Genomic DNA, 23225 nt, shown 5'->3' with positions numbered 1-23225 from the left:
AGATGTGCCATTTCACAGATGGGTGTTCATTCAGTGTGTGACACGTGTGAACACTAATCTTAGACCTAACTAAAATACATGATTACCGTCACTTTGCTCTTCCCGGGCATTAACTGGTAATTGTACACACTGGTCCTAAATTGTAGCAGAGGATGATCCCCCTGCTTTTCAATACGTGTTACAACAGGAATCTCTGAGAGAACTTCAATGTATTGACTCTATTACGTTTATTACTCCATGAATTCAATGAATGACATGTATTCACTCATTCCTCAGAATTACTATCAACTATCTGGAGCCCTAACAAACCCCTAGGGTTTGTAAGTAATAGTGTAAGTAATAGTTTGACGCTTGTTATCATAAACTCATGAACTTCAGGACCCTATCTTTCAAAGATAATTCGTAAAAATCCAAATAACTTCACAGATCTTCATTGTAAAGGGTTTAAACACTGTTTCCCATACTTGTTCAATGAACCATAAACAATTAATGAACATGCACCTGTGGAACGGTCGTTAAGACACGAACAGCTTACAGACGGTAGGCAATTAAGGTCACAGTTATGAAAACTTAGGACACTAAAGAGGCCTTTCTACTGACTCTGAAAAACACAAAAAGAAAGATGCCAAGGGTCCCTGCTCATCTGCGTGAACATGCCTTAGGCATGCTGCGAGGAGGCATGAGGACTGGAGATGTGACCAGGGCAATAAATTGCAATGTCCGTACTGTGAGACGCCTAAGACAGCGCTACAGGGAGACAGGACAAACAGCTGATTGTCCTCGCATTGGCAGACCACGTGTAACAACACCTGCACAGGATCGGTACATCCAAACATCACATCTGCTGGACAGGTACAGGATGGCAACAACAACTGCCCGAGTTACACCAGGAACGCACAATCCTTCCATCAGTGCTCAGACTGTCCGCAATAGGCTGAGAGAGACTGGACTGAGGGCTTGTAGGCCTGTTGTAAGGCAGGTCCTCACCAGACATCACCGGCAACAACGTTGCCTATGGGCACAAACCCACCGTCGCTGGACCAGACAGAACTGGCAAAAAGTGCTCTTTACTGACGAGTCGCGGTTTTGTCTCACCAGGGGTGATGGTCGGATTCGCGTTTATCGTCAAAGAAATTAGCGTTACACCGAGGCCTGTACTCTGGAGCGGGATCTATTTGGAGGTGGAGGGTCCGTCATGGTCTAGGGCGGTGTGTCACAGCATCATCGGACTGAGCTTGCTGTCATTGCAGGCAATCTCAACGCTGTGTGTTACAGGGAAGACATCATCCTCCCTCATGTGGTACCCTTCCTGCAGGCTCATCCTGACATGACCCTCCAGCATGACAATGCCACCAGCCATACTGATCGTTCTGTGCATGATTTCCTGCAAGACAGGAATGTCAGTGTTCTGCCATGGCCAGCGACGAGCCCGGATCTCAATCCCATTGAGCACGTCTGGGACCTGTTGGATTGGAGGGTGAGGGCTAGGGCAATTTCCCCCAGAAATGCCCGGGAACTTGCAGGTGCCTTGGTGGAAGAGTGGGGTAAGATCTCACAGCAAGAACTAGCAAATCTGGTGCAGTCCATGAGGAGGAGATGCACTGCAGTACTTAATGCAGCTGGTGGCCACACCAGATACTGACTGTTACTTTTGATTTTGACCCCCCCTTTGTTCAGGGACACATTATTCCATTTCTGTTAGTCACATGTCTGTGAAACTTGTTCAGTTTATGTCTCAGTTGTTGAATCTTGTTATGTTCACACAAATATTTACACATGTTAAGTTTGATGAAAATAAACGCAGTTGACAGTGAGAGGACGTTTCTTTTTTTGCTGAGTTTACATTACCTAAGGGTAGATTCCCATTGTGTATTAGTTTGCTGCTCATTAATTACTTTCCTGGCAGCTGACAGACTGTTTGTGAAGCAAATATCAACTGGCACGAGCTGTTGCGCCTGATGTAAACTAGCCTAAATCAGGTGTCTGGTGACAAAGAAAACCTCATAAGGAAAAGATTCAATTAGAATTTCAGCACAATACAAGCTAAATTAATCTCCATCAGGGAACCAAACATTCTATGGGCTCTTATTATTCATTTTATGAAATAACAAATATTTTATGCCAAACGTTAAGTTACAATCTGCTTCAAAATGCTCTTGTATTCCTATACAGCAACATGTGAATATTTGAGCCACTTGGCCTGTGCCTTTCCTATTTCTGTTCATTTGAACTGTAGGCTCTGGCTCATACTCCTGGTGGGCCAAAGATCTCCCAGAGCAACTGGTGCATCACGAGGAGATAGGGCCATGGCGCTCTAGCAGTAGCCTAGGCAGAGAGATTCTGTACATTGTCTTTTCTTTTTACCTACAATCTTTTTGGTTTAGGAATGAACAATGAATATAGATGTTTTCTTGATTGGCTAGCTAGCTAAAGTTAGCTGGCTAGCTGTTTTGATTCGAATGCCAGCCAGTATGCAGAGGTTGAGGATGGAGGAGAAGCAGAAAGCAAGACGGCAGAGGTGTGCAGCGATGAGGATCGTAGGGAGGACGAAGTTACAAGGCTGCTTTTGAATTATTATTGAAATGTGGTGGGCTTTCTGGCGCCATGTAACTACCGCAGCATCATCCAAGTGGGTGCATCGTTTTTGTAGTAGTGAACTAGTAACTAGTTAGCTACCTACTACGGAGTCCATTGACTGCAGTGGCATAGCCGGAACTTCATCTGACTGAGATCTACTATGGGAAAACTAGAGACAGCGAGACACCTTAATGAGACTGCTCTTCCTGCCTGCCTCCGGACTTTCTCTCCCTGCTCCCTGAACACCTCCCTCAGATGACCACTCAAGCCATGAATGTTCTAATGACTGTCCATCTAATGATGTTGTTTTTCTAAATGATGTGTCTTTTTTTTGTTGCTTTGAGATTCTTTGAAATGCGCTATAAGCATTTAATCAATTATTATTATGAGGATACAATGGAGGTCCAGTGGAGGCCAGTCAGTCCACCATTGTGTACATTGGGAGTCTGCTTTCTTCATCTATCAGTCAGTCGTTGCTCATCTCTGCTTGATAGCCATCGATCAGCTCCCTGGAGAAGATCAATCAAAGAGGTCAGGTTACAAAGGCTCCTCAGACACCCAAAACTGCCCACTTCCCAGGGTGCTAAATAACTCCCTGTGAGCTGTCCTCCGCACATATATAAGAACATTCAAGTAGAAACCAACATTGCTATCTGTAGCCAACTGGAGTGTCGTCACAGACTTACCGTGAATGGATAACAATTGTGTAATTGCTCAGTGTAAGGAAATAAGTACAGATATATCACTTATACCAGTAACAAATCAATACTAATAAACACAGAATGAAACTGATAATGATATTCCTCAATACATTTTTGCTATCTGTTATTTCTAGATTAGGGTAACACACATGTTGTGAGAGGGAAAAACATTCCTTTTAACCTCAAAAACTGCAAAAGCAGAGTTCGCTAAACCCCAGAATTCGAATCACAAATAAGTAATTATATTTCCATGCTAAATGTTAAACAAACTCCCTTGTCCTTATTTTTCTCCCCTCCACCAACAGCCTATTCTACTCCCATGATTGTTCCGTCATTGTGGGCATTTCTAATCAGTCAAGAGGCCAATATTGTCCACAAAGAGGTAGAGTGTGGAGGGCATTGCTCGAAGAATAAGAGGGAGAGGTGTGGGCCAATCTCTGTGACCCTGAGGTTTGAACCGACCGCACCCTCTGATTCAGGCCCTCTGTCTTGATAGGGCTCTAAGCTTGCTGCAAAGTCAAGGGTCAGCCTGGGGTGCAGAGGTCAAACAAGGATCCTGAGAAGAGTCAGTGGAGACCAAGGAGGGATCACGGAGGAGGGGCAGCTACTTTACAACCATTCTCTCTATTCTAAGAGGCATTTTAAAAAGTCATCACATAATTATGACTGTCAAAACAAGAATTATGAGCAATCTGAAAGATCTGGCCTATAATTTTACCTCTTTACCAGCTTTTTCATTTCATAATTTATCATGCCAAAACACTGACAGAAGCCTGAAATGAGGTGTCTCCAACTCCAAATTTGAGAGAAATGACAGGCTGCAGCACATCAGGTCTATCCTCTCAATCTGAGGCTGCACAGCATGTCATGTGGTGTGTGTGTGTGTGTGTGTGTGTGTGTGTGTGTGTGTGTGTGTGTGTGTGTGTGTGTGTGTGTGTGTGTGTGTGTGTGTGTGTGTGTGGTGTGTGTGTGTGTGTGTGTGTGTGTGTGTTGTGTGTGTGTGTGTGTGTGTGTGTGTGTGTGATATTGGGGGGGGACATGTGAGGAATGCTTCATCCCCTCCAAGATAACGAGGCTCCATAAGAGGATCGGTCCCTGTCTTGAAAAGAACAGTTTCTCTTCTCCAGATGGCTGACACAGTTACACAAGGATACCCTGCATCATATCTCTGCCCTTTGCATGTCACTTTTTAAAGAAGACTTTGTAGAAATAAAGTACAGATCCCAGCATACAGGACTGATCATTGTCAGTTAACCCACTTTGGCTCTATAAGCGGTAGATTGCATGCATATTTTAACCCCTCAATTATGCCCCATATTTCTACACCACAAGTAAACATTATTAGGGAACTATTAATTATTGAGAGGCCTCCTGCTGGTGTTGGTTTCCCTGCATTTGCACTAATTCAAAAGATGGCCCATTCTGGCAAACCTGCTGTGACAGTCCTCCTCAGGGTAAGCACATGGGTGACTGGAGAATCAGGCTACTTGGGAAGGGGGACTAGAGAGTTGAGGAGGTAAAGCAGATGAGCCAGCCATGGGACCCAACTCACTCTGCTGTCCCTTCAGATAGAGCACAGTCAGGGGAGAGGATGTACCTACAAAATACACAGAACTGCAAAAAGCCAGACGACCTTTGTTGGATGAATTTTTCTAAATCTTTGGACCATTAGGAAGGCAGTTAAACTTATGGGTTATTAGTGACATTAATATATTGATGGTTATGCAACATTATTTGTAGAGCATGATATAAGGTTAGAAATGATTTGTGAAGCATTTATGTAGGATGCACTTCAAATAAAGCAGGACCAAATGTTCTATAGATAACTGGATTGACTTGAGTCAGGCATGTGGTCTGAAACCAGCTAGCCTTCTCGGGTTACAGAGAATTATACCAAGTCAGAGAGGTAGCTCAGGGACAGAACGGTACATTGCAAACGGAGGGTTTTCTAATCAGCTCGTTTTACGTTTAGAGCAAAAATATCCCTGCTATCGCTTGGGCTTTATCCAAGGTGACACAGGTGACTCAGGCTGTAGGCTTAAACATTCAGCTCAGTCATGCAGAAGCTCTGAAATGTCCCCCCGAGGTCATTCATTCACCTGTGGGCATTCATCTGCACAACCCTACATGAATGGAAGAACATGCCCTGACATGAAGTTATGAGAGAAAGCCTGGTCTTGAACGCCTTGTCAGGTAACACCGGGCAAACACATTCTGACCTCTTGAAATCTTCCCTGATGTCTACAAAGATCCCAAATATGCAGCTACTATACACACGTTGTTTGTATTTCTAGTTGGTATCCTCTGTCTGATATAGGCACAGCCAGCCAGATTTACTTAGCATTGGTTCAACTGCAAATGACAGCTGTGTCATTGCACCAGCACAGTGGAACAACATGTCGAGAAAGGGAGAGAGAGCCACCTGCTACCACTGTTGTGCTGACTTAAGCACTAGCACCGGACCTGAGGGACAGAGCAGCAAGCCAGACAGCTCACACAAGCGGAATATAATCCTGCTCATACACTGGAGGTAGCATCTATGCACAAAACATTCAGGGGTGTTTTCAGATAGATCTCTTACAGTTCCAAACATACTATTACCTAAATTGTTTGTCTTTTTATACCCATTTTGAGGTCTGCCAGTCCATGCATGCATCTTTCAAAACTAGCTATTTTAGAGGAGAATCTCATGTCTATATGATATCCTGATAAAACATTTCAATATTTGTCTAATGCTTCGGAGTTGATGTGCAGGGATACACGGTAATTGAGGTAGATATGTACATATAGGTAGGGATAAAGTAACTAGGCAACAGGATAGAAAATAAATAGTATCAGCAGCGTACGTGACGAGTCAAAAGGGTTAATGCAAAAAGGGTCAATGCAGATAGTTAAATAGTTAACTAATAGCTACCCGGACTAACTATTTAGCAGTCTAGAAGCTGTTCAGTGTCATATGGTTCTGCGGTATAGAACTTTAGCTATATATAGCTGTAGAACTTTGAGGATTTGAGGACTCATGCCAAATCTTTTCATCCTCCTGAGGGGAAAGAGGCATTGTCGTACCTTCTTCACGGCTGTGTTGGTGTGTGTGGAAAATGATCGTTAGTGATGTGAACACCAAGTAACTTGAAGCTCTCGACCCATCAATGTAGATGGGGGCGTGCACAAGGTGTTGGCACTGCTGGTGATGATAGGAGAATTTGAAAGTAAAGAAAATGTTGCATCCTTTGATATGACAGCTAAGTATAGAAGCCCATTCCTGTCACCCCCCAAAAAATGTTATGTCAATACTATTTACAAATTTTGAAATAAAAATATACATTCTCAAATTTTCTAGAAACTAGCTAAACATTTGGAGATACTAACTCGAAATTTTGAGATAGTAGAACATACACTACCGGTCCAAAGTTTTAGAGCACCTACTCATTCAAGGGTTTTTCTTTCTTTTTACTATTTTCTACATTGTAGAATAATAGTGAAGACATCAAAACTATGAAATAACACAAATTGAATTATATTTGAGATTCTTCAAATAGCCACCCTTCACCTTGATGACAGTTTTGTACACTCTTGGCATTCTCTCAACCAGCTTCACCTGGAATGCTTTTCCAACAGTCTTAAAGGAGTTCCCACATATGCTGAGCTCTTGTTGGCTGCTATTCCTTCACTCTGCGTTCCGACTCATCCCAAACCATCTCAATTTGGTTGAGGTCAGGGGATTGTGGAGGCCAGATCATCTGATGCAGCACTCCATCACTCTCCTTCTTGGTAAAATAGCCCTTACACCGTCTGGAGGTGTGTTGGGTCATTGTCCTGTTGAAAAACAAATGATAGTGGGACTAAGCCCAAACCAAATGGGATGGCGTATCGCTGCAGAATTCTGTGGTAGCCATGCTGGTTAAGTGTGCCTTGAATTCTAAATAAATCACAGACAGTGTCACCAGCAAAGCACCCCACACCATAACACCTCCTCCTCCATGCTTTACGGTGGGAAATACACATGTAGAGATTATCCATTCACCCACATCGCGTCGCACAAAGACACGGCGGTTGGAACCAAAAATCTCACATTTGGACTCCAGACTAAAGGACAAATTTCCACCGGTCTAATGTCCATTGCTCATGTTTCTTGGCCCAAGTAAGTCTCTTCTTCTTATTGGTGTCCTTTAGTAGTGTTTTTTTGTTGTTGCAGCAATTCAACCATGAAGGCCTGATTCACACAGACTCCTCTGAACAGTTGATGTTGAGATGTGTCTGTTACTTGAAATCTCATTTATTTGGGCTACAATTTCTGAGGCTGATAACTCTAATGAACTCATCATCTGCAGCAGAGGTAACTCTGGGTCTTCCATTCCTGTGGCGGTGCCCATGAGAGCCAGTTTCATCATAGTGCTTGATGGTTTTTGTAACTGCACTTGAAGAAACTTTCAAAGTTCTTGAAATTGTACGTATTGATTCACTTTTAAGAAGGCACGGCTGTTAATTGAAATGCATTCCAGGTCAATACCTCATGTGTTATTTCATAGTTTTGATATGTTCACTATTATTCTAAAATGTAGAAAATAGTAAAAATAAAGGAAAACCCTTGAATGAGTAGGTGTTCTAAAACTTTTGACCGGTAGTGTACATATGGGATATGTTTCTTCATTTGTAGCATTGTGTGGCAATTTCCATCTATCCAGGTTGCAGAGATCAGCACAGCAGGGCCGCCGGCAAATGTGTTACGAGCTGGCATTTGCCCCAGCACTTGATTCGGTTTAATAAAAAATATTGACACAAAAGCATTGAAAAGAGGGCCAAAGTACTGTTGTCCAGACAGATTTTCCACATGATTTGTCAACTCGTGCACAATTAATCTGTGCTTCAGACTGATCAAGACTAGAGAAGCCTACGTGCTCTGATCACCTCTGGCCAGCGGAAACGAAGCGGTAATGTATTTATTTGATCACATTCATGTCCTCTTATGACAAATAAATGGGCCTATTTTAGGTTATTAATACATAGCTTAGACTTTAAATACATAACGTTACCACTTTGTTTCCCCTGGCCGGATTAGAGTGCATAGGCTTCTCTAGGCTACCTGCAACTGTGGTTGTTATCCGTAGGCTACAGTTGATCAGACTGAATAACAGATTAATTGTGCATGAGTTAACAAATCATGAGGCGAATCAGTCTAAACAACAGTACTTTGTCCCTATTTTCAACACTTGTGTAATTTAATTAAACCAAATCAAAGGTGCTGGGGCAAATGCCAGCTCATCACATGTTTTCCAGTGGCCCTGCTGTGCTGATCTCTGAAGAAAGATCTCCTGTACAGTATGTATGATTTACTATCTCAATTTGTAGATAGCATCTCAAGTATCGACATACAACATTTTGGGGTGGGAATGGGCTTCCATAGCTGTCATAAAGGTAGGAAGGAGATGAGAGACTGCTTCTTTGAGGACAGATAGCAGGAGCCCTAGGCTATACTCTTCATCTGCTGAAATCTCAAACGGGTAGACATGGGGTTAACTAACTAACCAAAATGAACACCTCCAGTAAAAACCCATGTAACTGGTTCAAATCATCTATATCCTTGTGTACCTATAACAGCTCCACCCTTTTTGGACTTCACTGGGTTCACTCTGTCATCGTTTCTATAGAGCAGGTTGTCAAAAAAGGACCAAAGACAGTGGCCAGGCTGGGCCTAAAGGCTTGGTTACTGATGGGCTTTGATTTCGCTCCTCTCTCCCTGGGGTCAGAGGGACAGCTAGCTAGACAGCAGGCAGTGTGGATGACTCATCCTGACTCACACACAACGGCCTGATGAAAGATCTACATAGTAAAACCTGCTGCTATGCTGAGCCTTTCAATTAGCTTTACAGTGGGGCCCCCTTGTCCAGATTGATCCACACTGACAACAGGCCCTGTGGTGGCCATTTTGCAGTCATACTGTGCCTCATTGACAGTGCCTCTGGGAGTCTATCCCAGTCTGAGAGCCAATGCAGTCTCAGAGAGCAGACGGAGCAGAGTGAGCGTGCTCGTGTGTCAGATTGCATTCCAGCACGTCTGGTGTGAAGAGGAAACTACAATAGGGAGGGGAATGTCGAGTCGGCTACTGAATAACTCAAGATATTTTCCCCATTGGTCTGCCAAGAGATTATAGACAACACAGCGACGTGACTCAGACACAGACACAGAGATCTGGGATCAGAGCAGCACAGAGCGAGTAGCAGCTAATCAACAAGCCTTTTCACTCTCAGAGAAATTATGGTACTTACTAAGTGCCTGAGACAGTGCCAGGATGATGGCTACAGGCACTGTAGCTTTGGGAGGGAATGAGGATTACACACACACAATAGTAAACATAAACACAAAATGAAGGGTCCCCACTGGCCTGACCCAGTTCATCTCCACATCTCTGAATGGTAAATCACTGTCATCCATTAGTACCGTGGGTGAAAGCACCACCACAGTCCAGTGGGGTATACTACAAAGCAGGTTAAATGAGTTAGCCAGCTAACTTGACAAAATGTTGTGAATGATATGCTTTAAAATGGGCATGGTCTAATTGACTCAACAAACAAAAACACATGCCTAAGTTCAGCTTTCTTAAATGAACCAGAAAATCTGGTTGTTATTTCTGGTTGTTTATCAAAGTTAGCTGGATAACTCATTGAATCTGCTCTGTAGTATACCCTTCAGAGCCCTAGACTTTGACTCAGGTTTGAGGAGTTAGCGAGGTAACTTTGGTTAACTCTGAGTTCAACTCAGGATGAGTGGTACCACGAAAGTGGCTCACCTTTCAGCCAGGTACATTTCAATGGCAACGAATCCTTCAGAACGTACCTGCTCCAGGACAGGCTAAGTCAGGGACGACTACATTTATCCTGAATGAAGTGGCTGGGCCGTGAGTTGAGGACCAATGAAATCAGATTCTCTCCCTCCCGCAAAGATTGTGACATAATCCACTTCATTTGAGGAAGTCAACTGATTAAACTGCACGCGCAGCTACAAGCCTGCTAGAGTTAGCGGCAGGCAGACGAGCAATATCCACCGTCGTAGTACGGATGAAGCCTGAGCTGGAGTGGGAAGCTAACTGAAGCTGGCTAGCTTTAGAAAACCCTGAGTAGATCGAACTTGCTTCGTAGTATACCCCTCTGGACTGAGTCATGTCAACATTTCCTTAAAAATTCTTTACTTCACCACTGAAAACAAAAATGAAGCAGAACCATAGAGTGAGCAACACCATGATCCAATGTGGTATCAACCAATTTGCTACACCAAAAAAGAGGGAGAGAGAAAGAGGGATAGAGAGAAAGAAAGAGCCCACAGTCCCAGTTGAAAGATAAACAAGGACAAAACTACTGAGAAAATAGTCCGTTTTGCAACACAAAGCACAGAAATTCAAGAGTGAGCTTTGTGAACCATCCCCAGGGTCCAGGTAAAATAGCTCTGACATTTAGTCAGGGTTTCTTACAGACTCACCCTGCCAAATCCATTACAACCATGGGCCAGCAGATAAGGCCTGGACACTGGAGACTGCGCATCAGAGAGGAAGACTATCTCAGGATCCTCTGTCAGACCTTACCACTTAACTTTTAGTTTCCCACCCACTTCTCCCGTTACAGTATCGGGGCCAGTCATTGGTCGAACACAGAACTCAGGGGGGAGTCACGCCACACAGGAGTCAGGTAGAGTAATTGAATTGCAACACTACAACACTATGTCTGTGTTTTACCTGGGTGGTGTCCCTCGTCAGTTTCATCCAACACCAGGCTTTTCATGCACTTGATCTCCCACTCCTGTACTTTGGCACTCCGCAGGGCTGGGAGGAGGACACAATGCTGAGAGCTGAGGGGGAAAGCGAGGAGGTGGGACAGACAGGGCTTCACATTAGGACACCAATCTCCTCATTCAACTTTGAACTTTGATCACCCATCACATCGGTTGGAGGCAATACATGACAGTGTGCCCTAAAGACTCAATGACGTTAGTCAAACCTTTGATATATCATGGTTATAAAAAATATTAACTTAAAAGGCCCTCAGAGCTGGGACACAACTTGTCCCTGTGCTTCATGTCATACTGGCTTTTACATAAGCACTGTGAAAAAGGGGCCGCATTGAAGTGGGCTTGTCAGTGAAACAAATGAGCTGTCAACTCCTCAGGCAGAGAGATGTGTCAATGGGCCTGAATGGAGAGAAGGGGGGAAAGGGGTGGGCAGTGAGAGTGGGGGTGGAGTGAGGGCATAGTAGTCCCCCTATGGCAGGACCAAAGCATTGTTATCACCCTGGCTCTGGTGACAAGTGATAGACAGCCACTTTAGGGCAGAAACCAATAGATGAGATGGATGAAACATAAAGTCCTTCATTAACCAGATGATCTATTGGTGTTTGACTTGTCCACCTTGGCCACTCTGTATTAGATTAAACAGGCCAAGGGGAATGATCCAGCCCATGGCTATGGATTTTGAGTTAAAGCCAGGGTTAAATCAGGTCTCTCTTGAAAATATATGATATTCTTAGCGGGGCAACTGGGTGATTGGTTACAACATAAAAACATCCTCTAACCAGCTGACTGCTGTATGGATAACTTTCTGACCCTATGCTTTGTGCTTCCCTCCCACTCTCTCTCTCACTGAACAGGAGGGCTATGGTTTCAGAAAGCTTGGTTCTTCCCAGGTAGCACAAAACATTCCTGGAACCTAAACCAACGTTGGACTTAGGTTGGGAAAGGTTGTATATTGGTGTTGCAAAAACAAACGTTGTAACAATGTTCTCTCAACATTCCTAAATAAACATTTAAAAATAAATGTATTTGAAACATATTCCAACGTACACACTATTGCCAACGTTTGCCAATGTTTGTTAAACGTTTGTTAAACGTTGGTGGATGTTCATTAACGTTTAAAAAGGAACTAATAGCCAACGCTGTAAATTACACTAATACCAACATTTACCAAACGTTGATGACACCTATGACAAATGTTTACAAGACGTAATATGTCCCCTACAATTAAAACCAAAACCGAACGTTTATCTGAATGCATTCAGAATGTTTAGACAACCAATCCAACACCTAAAAAAAAAGTTGATTAAACCTATTTTTGCTACCTGGGTTCCTTTCGTAAGAGGATCCTGGCCTCAGAGACAGAGAAACCACTTAACCATGACCTCACTGGGCTGGCACATAGATGCCAGGCTAGCAACAAGAGGCTTTCAATGGGGCATGTAGCTCGGTGCCCGCTGACAACCGTCAAAAGGCTAAACATTCAAATGTGAACGCATGCACATGAAGGACTTGATTTGCAGGGAAGATCCTCAAGGAAGCTAAAAAGTTATTTCATAACTAATCTGAAATGAATACCTCAATTCTATAGTGCTTTGCAAAGTACTGCTTCAAACAGAAAGGGAAGTTAAATATGATACTAGTCGAGATCAACAATTATTCCAAGTTGAGCAGAATCAATAAACATGCAATAGGTCCCATTACGCCATCCAAATCCTACTACAAGAACAACAACATAGTGTTGGCAAGGCACTGTTGCTATAACAACACCCCCACCTACTAAAACAAAGCCTGGATATCAAAGAGCTCTTCAACTCCAATGATTAACATGCTGATGGGACTCCATTTGCTGTTCAACCCACAGTAACAAGAGGATAGTCCACAGTTCTTTGGCCAAAGTAAACTTATTGTCGTGATATAAATATTTCTTCTAAGAGAGGCGGGCAACAGAACAATTAAAAGGTTTTGGTTTAGATAGTATGGTAACTGCTTCGACATCATGAACTGGCCAGCCACATTTGTATACATAAACCCAGTGCCCCTGCCATGTTTCCATAGGGAACCGTTAGACGGCAACAAAACCTGTCGAACTTCTGACGCTATGTTGACTGGTTTGCATTCATGAGAGAAGTCTATTTATTTGAAAACGACAAATGCACTCAAATGGCTGTCCAATAAAAGCAAATGTATATAAAAAGGTTCCTATTATGATTTTAGACTACTGTGTGTGGGCCCAAGTCTCTCTGTGTTATTGAATGAGGAGGGATGATGTAACACTCACACATCCACCGTTACCCTCAGCAGCAGGGGCAGCAAGGTCAAGGCTCAACAGCCAAGACTCCTACAGCTGGAGGATGGTGAGACCAGTACTGGACATACAAACATGAACCAAAAATATAGTTGGCAAACCGCAAAACCAATCTAGGACCATTTAGTCAATGACAGTCAGTACAATAAAAACACATCTAGATTGTGAGATAAGCAGGGACCTCTAGGCCCTGGGAGTGTGTTTAAAAAAAATCGAACTCAAACCTCTAGTGTCTGAGTTAGAGTTTGTGGTGGGCCTAGAGAAACCCTCAGTGCTAAACGCTACAAAAGCTCCCACGCACGGCCCTCCCTCTTGACTTCACATTCATCCTCCCCCCCGCCCAATAGCATCATAACTCAGACACTAAGCTAACTGACTCCCTACTTGTCCATGTGGCTCTTCATACTCCAGTCTGAGAACTTTGGGGGCCTACAGGAGCAATCATGAGCTGATCCAGTAGATATACATACAATGTTAAGTGGGAAAGAATATGGTGAAAATATAACAGTGAACAAAATGGTAGGGTGAAAAACAACAACAATAAAGTACATGATGACAAAGGGTTTACAGAATCACAGAGGCTGTGCCTCCCTGTACCACGCAACATGATGAGGTCCCATACAGCCAGCAGAGTCCCAGCAGGTCAGGGATGTGAACAGGGTTATAACAAAATGGATGGATGAAACCCCTACATCATCCTAAAGTGAGAGAGAGGACAAGGAGAAAGTGAGGGGGAGAGCAAGATAATTTGGCTTTGGCATGAAAAAGTTACGTAATAAAAACTTAAGATTTTCAGTTACATGACAAACTTTTTCAGCAGAGCTCTATGAAGAGTCAATAGCAAAACGCTGGTCTGTACTTCAAATGATGCGTTAGAAAAATTCACTCAAGTGCATTTAATCCCCTGTGGTGTGCAGGCCGCCAGCACTGAATGGGCAGCTTTTCTCTGTGACGTGCTGAGTCAAAACTGAGGTCCCAATCAAGACAATCAAGCAGCACAAATTACATATACTGTAGATGATGGTGGAGGGGTGGGTGGGTGGAGGTTTAGTCTCTCGTGGGGGCCTAAGGCTGCAGTCAGAGGGGTTGGTGGGACTTGGAGAGCTGAGTGTGATAACAGAGGCCCAGCTGGTGAAGAACCTTCCGTATTTCATTCACAGACCAAGATCTCATTACTTAACTAAAACTGTTGCTGAGAGACAGCTGCTTTAAGAGCCATCATGGTTGCACAGCTTCCGCCTCCTGACATAAAGCAGGAGGCATCTGGAAGAAAAGAGCTTTCACTGCTGTCATTTCCAATGATAAAGCTGTGTAACATGAAAATGGGCAAGCCTCTTTCCGTCATAGGAGGTTGGTGGCACCTTAATTAGGGAGGACGGGCTCGTGGTAATGGCTGGAACGGCATCAGTGGAATGGTATCAAATACATCAAACACATGGTTTCCATTCCATTCGCTCCGTTTCGGCCATTATTATGAGCCGTTCTCCCCTCAGCATCCTCCACTGCTTTCCGTGCATGAGCTCTGACTGTTACTGGGAAGCATCTGTGGATCTTATGGTAAACCCAGTCTCTGAGGACAAAGAGCTGCAGTGATGATGATGGTCTATATGAAAAGGCCATGATTTTAGAGAGGGATGCAAAGTGAAATAGTGTTGAGAAAGAGAAAGAGCACATGAGGCATGTTAAATCATCAAGCAGATCCCCTCCAAATATCCCTGAATTGCAGTTTTATTGAAGTCTTCTCAATGTGAGATTTGTGCCTAAGAGCTACAAGTTGTATGCACAGAGCTGGGGTAGGCCGTCATTGTAAATTAGAATTTGATCTTAACTGACTTGCCTAGTTAAATTAAAAAGGTTAAAGAAGAAACCTTTTGTGCACAAAATTTGAGAGAAATAAGCTTTTTGTGCATATGAAAATTTTCTGGGATCTTTTATTTAAGCTCATGAAACATGGGACCAACAATTTACATGTTGCATTTATATTTATTTTCAGTATAAAGTAATCAGGAATGAGCAGGGTCAGCTATACCATAAGAACCCCTTATTCATGTCCTCATTGCATATAGTGCAACAAGACCACTTATGGTCTGGAAAGTTCTCTACTTTTGATAGATTTAAAAAGACAATATTGGAATCACCATGGTTACAACCATAAACTGTCAACTTAATCTGCCTGCCTGATAGATTAAAATAGAATAGAATTTTGGTTCAAATATGTTACATTTAATTAGGTTTAAGAGTCATAAAGAAACTTAGGAAAATGAAGGTAAGAGACCTAGTCAAAACTAAATTGCTACTGTGGATACTACTTGAATGAAGAAAAAGGTCAAAAAGGCTTCTTAACAGCTTCTACCCCCAAGCCAAAAGACTCTTGAACAGTTAATCAAATGGCTACCCGGACTATTTGCATTGTCCCCACTCCACCCCCCATTTCTACGCTGCTGCTACTCTCTGTTTATTATCCATGCATAGTCACTTTACCTCTGCCTACATCTACATATTACCTCAATGACCTCCGCACATTGATTTTGTACCGGAATCCCCTGAATATAGCCTCGCTACTGTTATTTTATTGTTGCTCCTTAATTATCTGTTATATTTCTATTTTTATTTTATTTTTCTTAAAACTGCATTGTTGGTTAAGGGCTTGTAAGTAAGCATTTCACTGTAAGGTCTACACCTATTGTATTCGGCACATGTGACAAACAAAATTTGATTTGAAAAATGCAATTTCTGTCAACTCCATAAAACAAACTCAGTCAGATTTTAGTCTAATGTCAACTCCGTCAGAGTGCTGAAAGATCTGATAGAATGGTTGTTTTTATTGGAGCTTTTCAAATGAATTATTTTCCATATTTGACAAATGTTTGTATTGAACTTTTATTTTTAGAGGCTGTTTTGAGTATCTGTTGTCTTCTCCGTCAGTGGCTTGTCAACTCATTCACTGATAGCTAATCCCCTTATGATAGATTTTTCTTGTCAATATTCAGAAAAAAATATTGTATTCACTGTTCTGCAATGATTACAATAAACAATTTAAGTATTTGCCGTGCTAGACCTAAGGGGTCATGTTTGCTTTATAAATGTTGTTTTATGCTCTATATCTAGAAAAACATGCCAAAACGCTAAAGAAATTATCCTGGAGCGTTTAACAGTGTTATAAATCAAAAAGAAGTTTGGAGATTTGTATTCCATATTTGAATATTCTAATATTTGAATTAAAATAATCTACGCCTTTAAACACTTGTTGGACAATAATTGTAAAAATATGATGGTGTCTGACAGAGTTGACATAAATCCAGTTAGTTGTTATTTAGTAAATACATAAGTTGTTCCTTTACATGGTGTGATAGCTGATACTTTGGTCTATCAAAATATATATTTCAAATGTTGTTAATAAAATATTTGTGGGGGAAAAAAACGAGGGCCCCCTCTTTCAAGAATCCCTGTGCTCTAAAACAGCAACATATGCTGTGTGTATGCAGTTTCGTGTAATTTATGAAAGCGCTACAATGTGATATACATTGAAAGTACATTATTACTTCTTCGAAGAGATGTCAAACAGCTCTGACATATTTAGACTTCCCTAGAAGAACGACCAGAGCCCACAAGGCCTCCTATTGGCTTAGGTTCATAAGAAGCACTGCAGTGATGTATGACATTCCTGATCAAGACAAAAGCAGTCAATGAGGCGCTACTAATATGGCTGAAATAGACCAATGTAGCATTCATTATCAGATCATTAAAAAATCCAAACATACTGTAGTATTGGAAATGTTTTTGTGATTTGCTTGGCAACATGGTGCCGTACCGGCTTAGTATCTACTTAGACTCTGCTTCCACCATGTGGCTAAAGTATAGAACTTAACATTTTACTAAGAACTGCATGGAAATTGAATTGTTTTTGCATCTCATGAAAGTATACTGATAATAAATGCTGTCCTTGGAAACTAATTCAAAGCGATTTGCTTATTGACAAAGCTACTGTTTTTGCATTCATGTCTGTGCTTCCGTGTCTGTGTCTGTGCTTCCGTCAAACAATCCCACTAACATCTAAACCAGTGGCAGAACTATAGTTTTAGACATGGGGTGGCCAAGTCTAGACCATGACAGAAAATGAGTGTGTAACCCTAAACTGGCATCTAAGGAGCATGAATGAATCCTATGATTGCTGATTAGAGGTAGAAGTGATAATTCACTTAACCCGGAGTTCTTCAATGTGGCAGATAGTGAGGTCCAAAAAGGTTACTTCACTAGAACTCTTTAACATACTATGAATAGTCAGTGTCTCTACCTTAGAACTGCAGCTCAATTTCTCATACACACACACACACACACATGCGCACACATGCATATGCGGAACACACACACACACGGGTCACTCTGTTTTCATGAATATATAATCTGGGTCTATAAGTGTTGAACATCCAAAATATTTTCAGAAAATAAAGCTCATGCACCAAGGAGATAAGATAAATTACATAAATTGCAAAGTTTATTTATAAAAAAGTACAATTACAAAAAAACACACTGCAATTTCACGTACCAGGTATCAAGCAGAAATGGACTTCAAAAATATAAATAATTTTTGTGGCCATCAATATTACAAACTTAAATTATCATATTAATGCGCATATATATTATGGTAACTAATAGCAAAGAAAAGTTTTGGAATTGGCCTAATCAAGACCAAATTAAATCTGTGTGACATGATACCCTTTGGATTTATCATTTTAGAATGTCAGTGTACTAGCTAGGACACAGTGCAGGTTTTAATCAGGACCAGAGGGACCGCCTAAGTGCCAAATTGTCCGAGGCAGATTTAAAACTGCATAAATCTGCAGTTCTGGTGAGAACTGGCAAAATGTTTCACAAACTCATCCATGTTGAAGGAGCGTGCTCACCTTGACTCAACACTGAGAATTCCGAGGTGACAACCTATCATCAACCATTGTTGTCCTAAGGGGGGTTTTAATCAGTTTTAAAGCTGAGAAGCTTCTCTCGCAAGAAGCACTGCTGACTGGTGTAACAACAGAAATCTTACAAAGTTGAAATAGCTCATGGAAGACCTCTTTATAAGGTTCTAGAAACACAACAAAGTCAAGGAGAGTAGACGGTCTGTCCCTTCCACTTTTCTCTGTCCTATCAAGAAGCCGCTTGGTTTGATGAATCTCATATTTGAGGTCCTCTAAATCTGACTCAAAGGTCTGAGCAAAGGCAAACAGAGGCTCCTCATTCAAAAATGTTGTACTCTTTGGGTTGAGAGACTGGACCCCTTGCATTATCTCGCAATTCTTCTGTGAAAAACGCCTCTGCAGCTCAGCTGTGAGACTGTCAAGCACCTGATAAAAGATAGCTCTTTGGAAGCTCTCACCATCACTTTGGTCACTATTTTTCTGTTCTACAGTGCTCATCATCAATGAGTCGTGAAATCTTAAACTTGTTTTAGGCTGTCTACACACTGTTTGTACAGTGCAGTGCTCTGAAATCTCTTCAACCTCTTTCCATAGTTCTCCAAAGTAACCCTCACTTCTGTAGTCCTGTAATGTGTCTGTAAGGGCACCTACTAGATCCACAGCCCTTGCTGGGTTAAGAGAGCTTGATTGGAGCATGTCAGAAAGACATTTGGCATCACCAAGCACTTTACAAAAGGTAACCAAAAGCACTATGAAATGTATCCTGTAGCACTCTCAGAACTGCTGGAAGCCTGTCCCTCAGATTACGGCATGCCATGTACAGTTGAAGTCAGAAGTTTACATACACCTTAGCCAAATACATTTAAACTCAGTTTTTCACAGTTCCTGACATTTAATCCTTGTAAAAAATTCCCTGTCTTAAGTCAGTTAAGATCACCACTTTATTTAACGAATGTGAAATGTCAGAATAATAGTAGAGAGAATGATTTATTTCAGCTTCTATTTCTTTCATCACATTCCCAGTGGGTCAGAAGTTTACATACACTCAATTAGTATTTGGTAACATTGCCTTTAAATTGTTTAACTTGGGTCAAACATTTCGGGTAGCCTTCCACAAGCTTCCCACAGTAAGTGAGAATTTTGGCCCATTCCTCCTGACAGAGCTGGTGTAACTGAGTCAGGTTATTAGGCCTCCTTGCTCTGACACGCTTTTTCAGTTCTTCCCACAAATTCTCTATAGGATTGAGGTCAGGGCTTTGTGATGGCCACTCCAATACCTTGACTTTGTTGTCCTTAAGCCATTTTGCCACAACTTTGAAAGTATGCTTGGGGTCATTCAGGTGTATTGGGCAGAGAAAAATGTCTACAAGTGAAACAATAAGTTGAATCTTGATTTACAGAATATTCAAGCCATGAATTGTCCTTATACCAGGAGCTTTTGAAAGCCCTTTTCTTAGTACCATGCTGAGTTCTGGGAAATGTTTTCAAACACGGCTGTTCAGGACCCTCTTCTCTGGATCTTGAAATGTCTGAAATACACATTAAATAATGTGTCATATCTCTATGGAAATGTATAATTAAGGGATCCACAAGATTAGATACTAACAGCTGCTAGAATGTGTAGTTTAAAGTATAGGCCTGGCCTACCATTGGGCCCTTTTGGAACAGCATATCTGGTGCTTGATGCAGTTGGGAGGAGCACGATGACATCTCCTGGTAGCTCTGGCTCACTGTCTTGCTCAGAGTCAGAGGTATCTGTGTCATCCCTTGATAGATCTATTACATTAAAATAACACAAGAACCATTAGTGTATAATCACAATAAAAACGCCACAGCCATCAAAACAAGAACACACATGAATCAACAACCAACATTTTAAAGTGAGGCTTAATCTGACAAAATCATCTAGATGCTCTGGGTCCTTGTGAAGTCTGACCACACTGACTCTGACTAGCCTCAGGTAGGGAGCTGCCCTGGGCTCCAGTAGTGATGCAAGGGCTGGGGTCTGTTTGTACCTGATCTGCCTGTTTGTGCTTCTTTAAAAATGTGTCTGATATCTCTCCCTTTCTTTTCATGTTTAATTGACCCTATGCAAAAATAAGACAGTCTATGGTTACATCTAAGCATCCAATTGCCCATATTTTAGTGCAATCTCAATCTTAATTATAAATCTCCATTATCATAACTGTACCTTAAAATCAACTACTAGCCTAAGTTACTAGTTAGATCATGGCTAGCCCTACTCTGCAGTAAGTAATTTAGCTAGCTATAATTTCTTACACCTTTACGATACCAAACAGGCTATCTGCAAATTGTGGTATCTTTTGAATAACGTTAACAGATTGATAATAACAATTGTTCGTTTTGAGCTGAAGTACAAAAATGCAACTGAGTTAATGGATTTCAAGTTGCTGAATGTTAACTTGCTGAACACTGACAGCTGCAGCCTACTAGTTACCTCACATTAGCTCAACATTCGTACACTGTAACTTATGACACTGCACTGTATATGCATGTATTACTAGCACAGATGTAAACATAATGTTAGGCTAAATTGGGAACCAATCTCTCTTATCTGGTTAGCTGTCTGTTAATGGAGCCAAAGGTCTAACGTTAACTTACACAGCAACTCAACTTTCGTAAAAGTTGTTCAGGAAACCTAAACCTGTTGCTAAACCTTAAAACTTACTTCAAATATGATGCCTTCGCCAATCGCGAAAAGAGCTCGTGGAGCTGTGGAAATATTCTCTATTCTTCTTCTGTATGTTCTTCTTATTCTTATTCTTCTGTATCTCGCAACCAACGTTAATATTCTCTGTTCCTCGTCCTCGATTTGAAAAATTCGCCACCGAACGTCAAAATAAATGCTTCTTTCAATAAGAGGTGAAATGAGATGTCAATCAGCATGAAACTGCCAGTAGCGAATTACATTTTGGGGTGGCACCCCGGACACCCCTCTGGCTCTGCCCCTGATCTAAACACAGTATCATTCAGTATCATATGCTTGTGTGCATACCGGTATGTGAATGCAAACAGTCAGCCACGCTAACTGTACCTTGGCTATACCCAATCTTAGGGTTGCACTTTACAAGGACTCTGAAGCGCTTGGCTTGGTCTTTGATTGCTTCAGGACTCTCGCCCATTAAACACGCTATACGATATCAGTTTGTGAGTGTGTAATATGGGCGTTGGAGACCGAGAGAAATACAAACTTGTATAAATAATGGTAACACTTTGATCTGAGCTTTGCTGTAGGAAAACCACATTAGTGTCCGACTTTCAACTGTCGGGGGTTGTACCACCCCTGATTTCACTCCTCAACTTTCGTCTACAGTCGGTTGCTTAAGCCGCCCTTACCACTCAAACGTGCCCACTTGTATGACCTAATGGGGCGCCAGCCCATTTCTCATACCAGTGAAGCGAATTCAGGGGGGTTGTGTACCGGTGTCCCCAAGCTAGCTAGCAGCCTCAATGGCAGTGGGCTTGACATGTAGTGATGCGTAGTGGGCGCGGAATGTAGTGGGTGCTTCATAGGCTCCCGAGTGGCGCAGCGGTCTAAGGCACTGCATCTCAGTGCAAGAGGTGTTACTACAGTGGTTCAAATCCAGGCTGTATCACATCCAACTGTGATTGGGAGTACCATAGGGTGGTGCACAATTGGCCCAGCGTCGTCTGGGTTTGGCCGGGGTAGGCCGTCATTGTAAATAAGAATTTGTTCTTAAAACTGACTTAAATAAAAATTTAAGTCTAAAAATAATTTTTTTTTTAGTATCAACATTGTGTTTGAGCAGATAAATTGTGTCTAGTCAGTGGCCATCATTGGTGTGATGCATTATGGGAATACAAATTGGCCGAAATGCGACTGCATGAACTTTACAAAAAAGATAGGGTCAAAGTTCATGCAGTTTTTAATGAAGTCACCTTTAAGTCGCTGCAGTTACTTCTCACCAACTGCACCATGGAGCCATCGCCTGCAATGTGGGAGGCACTCTTTGTCAAACAATAATTAGGGGGCTTTTGGTTGACCAACACAAACTTGCACAAAGATGTGACTGAAACAGGAACCAACTTTGCCGCAATTCATGTATACAATGGATATGTACAAATGAATGTGATATGATGCTCTTTCTCATTAATTGACAGTACAATGTACACACATCATTTATATTTACAGTTTGTGAGTGTGTGATATGGGGGTTGGAGACATGTTTATTTTGACATTACAATGAAAAACTTGTATAAACAATGGCAACACTGCCATTTTGCACTGAGCCTTGCTGTTGGAAAACCAGATCAGTGTCCGACTTTCAGCTGTGGCAGATGCACCTCCCCCGTCTTCACTCCTCGACTTTCGTCTGCATGTGGTTGCTTCAGCTTTACTACTCAAACGAGCCCACTATTGGTCTCGTTCCCCTGCTCAATTACATGCATCAACCAATGGTTGCATGCCGCGTCATAGACTGCTTCATCGATTGACAGATTTCTGTATGATGTGGTTAGCTGATACATAAAATACCTATCCAGCCATTGTAATGCCTCGCTCAGACCGACAGGGTCATTGCGTTTTGGTACACCAGAAGAAGTAGTGGTAAAAGGACCCAATTGTCATACTTTAGTAAAAGTAAAGATACCTTAATAAAAAATGACTCAAGTAAAAGTAAAAGTCACCCAGTAAATACTACTTGAGTAAAAGTATATAGTTTAAAATATACTTAAGCTCAAAAGTAAATGTAATTGCTCAAATATACTTACAGTAAGTATCAAAATGAAAAGTATAAATAATTTCAAATTCCTTATATTAAGCAAACCAGATGGCACCATTCTCTTGTTTTTACAATTACGGAAAGCCAGGGGCACACTCCAACACTCAGACATAATTTACAAATGAAGCATGCGAGTTTAGTGAGTCCGCCAGATCAGAGACATTAGGGATGACCAGGGATGTTT

The 23225-nt window shown here is 41.9% G+C and overlaps 1 long non-coding RNA gene across 1 annotated transcript; it reads right to left on the bottom strand.

Annotated features, from left to right (window-relative positions):
- Positions 1-19268: 19268 nt before the first annotated feature.
- LOC139023028 (uncharacterized) lies at positions 19269-21088 on the bottom strand. Its single transcript, XR_011474094.1, has 3 exons — positions 20968-21088; positions 19926-20054; positions 19269-19807 (listed from the first exon to the last, which is right to left on the bottom strand). It is a non-coding gene; the product is annotated as an uncharacterized lncRNA (long non-coding RNA).
- Between the last annotated feature and the right edge of the window lie 2137 nt (positions 21089-23225).

The sequence above is a fragment of the Salvelinus sp. IW2-2015 genome, linkage group LG26 (genome assembly GCF_002910315.2).
Source record: "Salvelinus sp. IW2-2015 linkage group LG26, ASM291031v2, whole genome shotgun sequence".
In the NCBI taxonomy this organism is placed as follows: domain Eukaryota; kingdom Metazoa; phylum Chordata; class Actinopteri; order Salmoniformes; family Salmonidae; genus Salvelinus; species Salvelinus sp. IW2-2015.
Note: the sequence above shows the minus strand (reverse complement) of the source record. Positions and strands in the feature narration are given on the sequence as shown.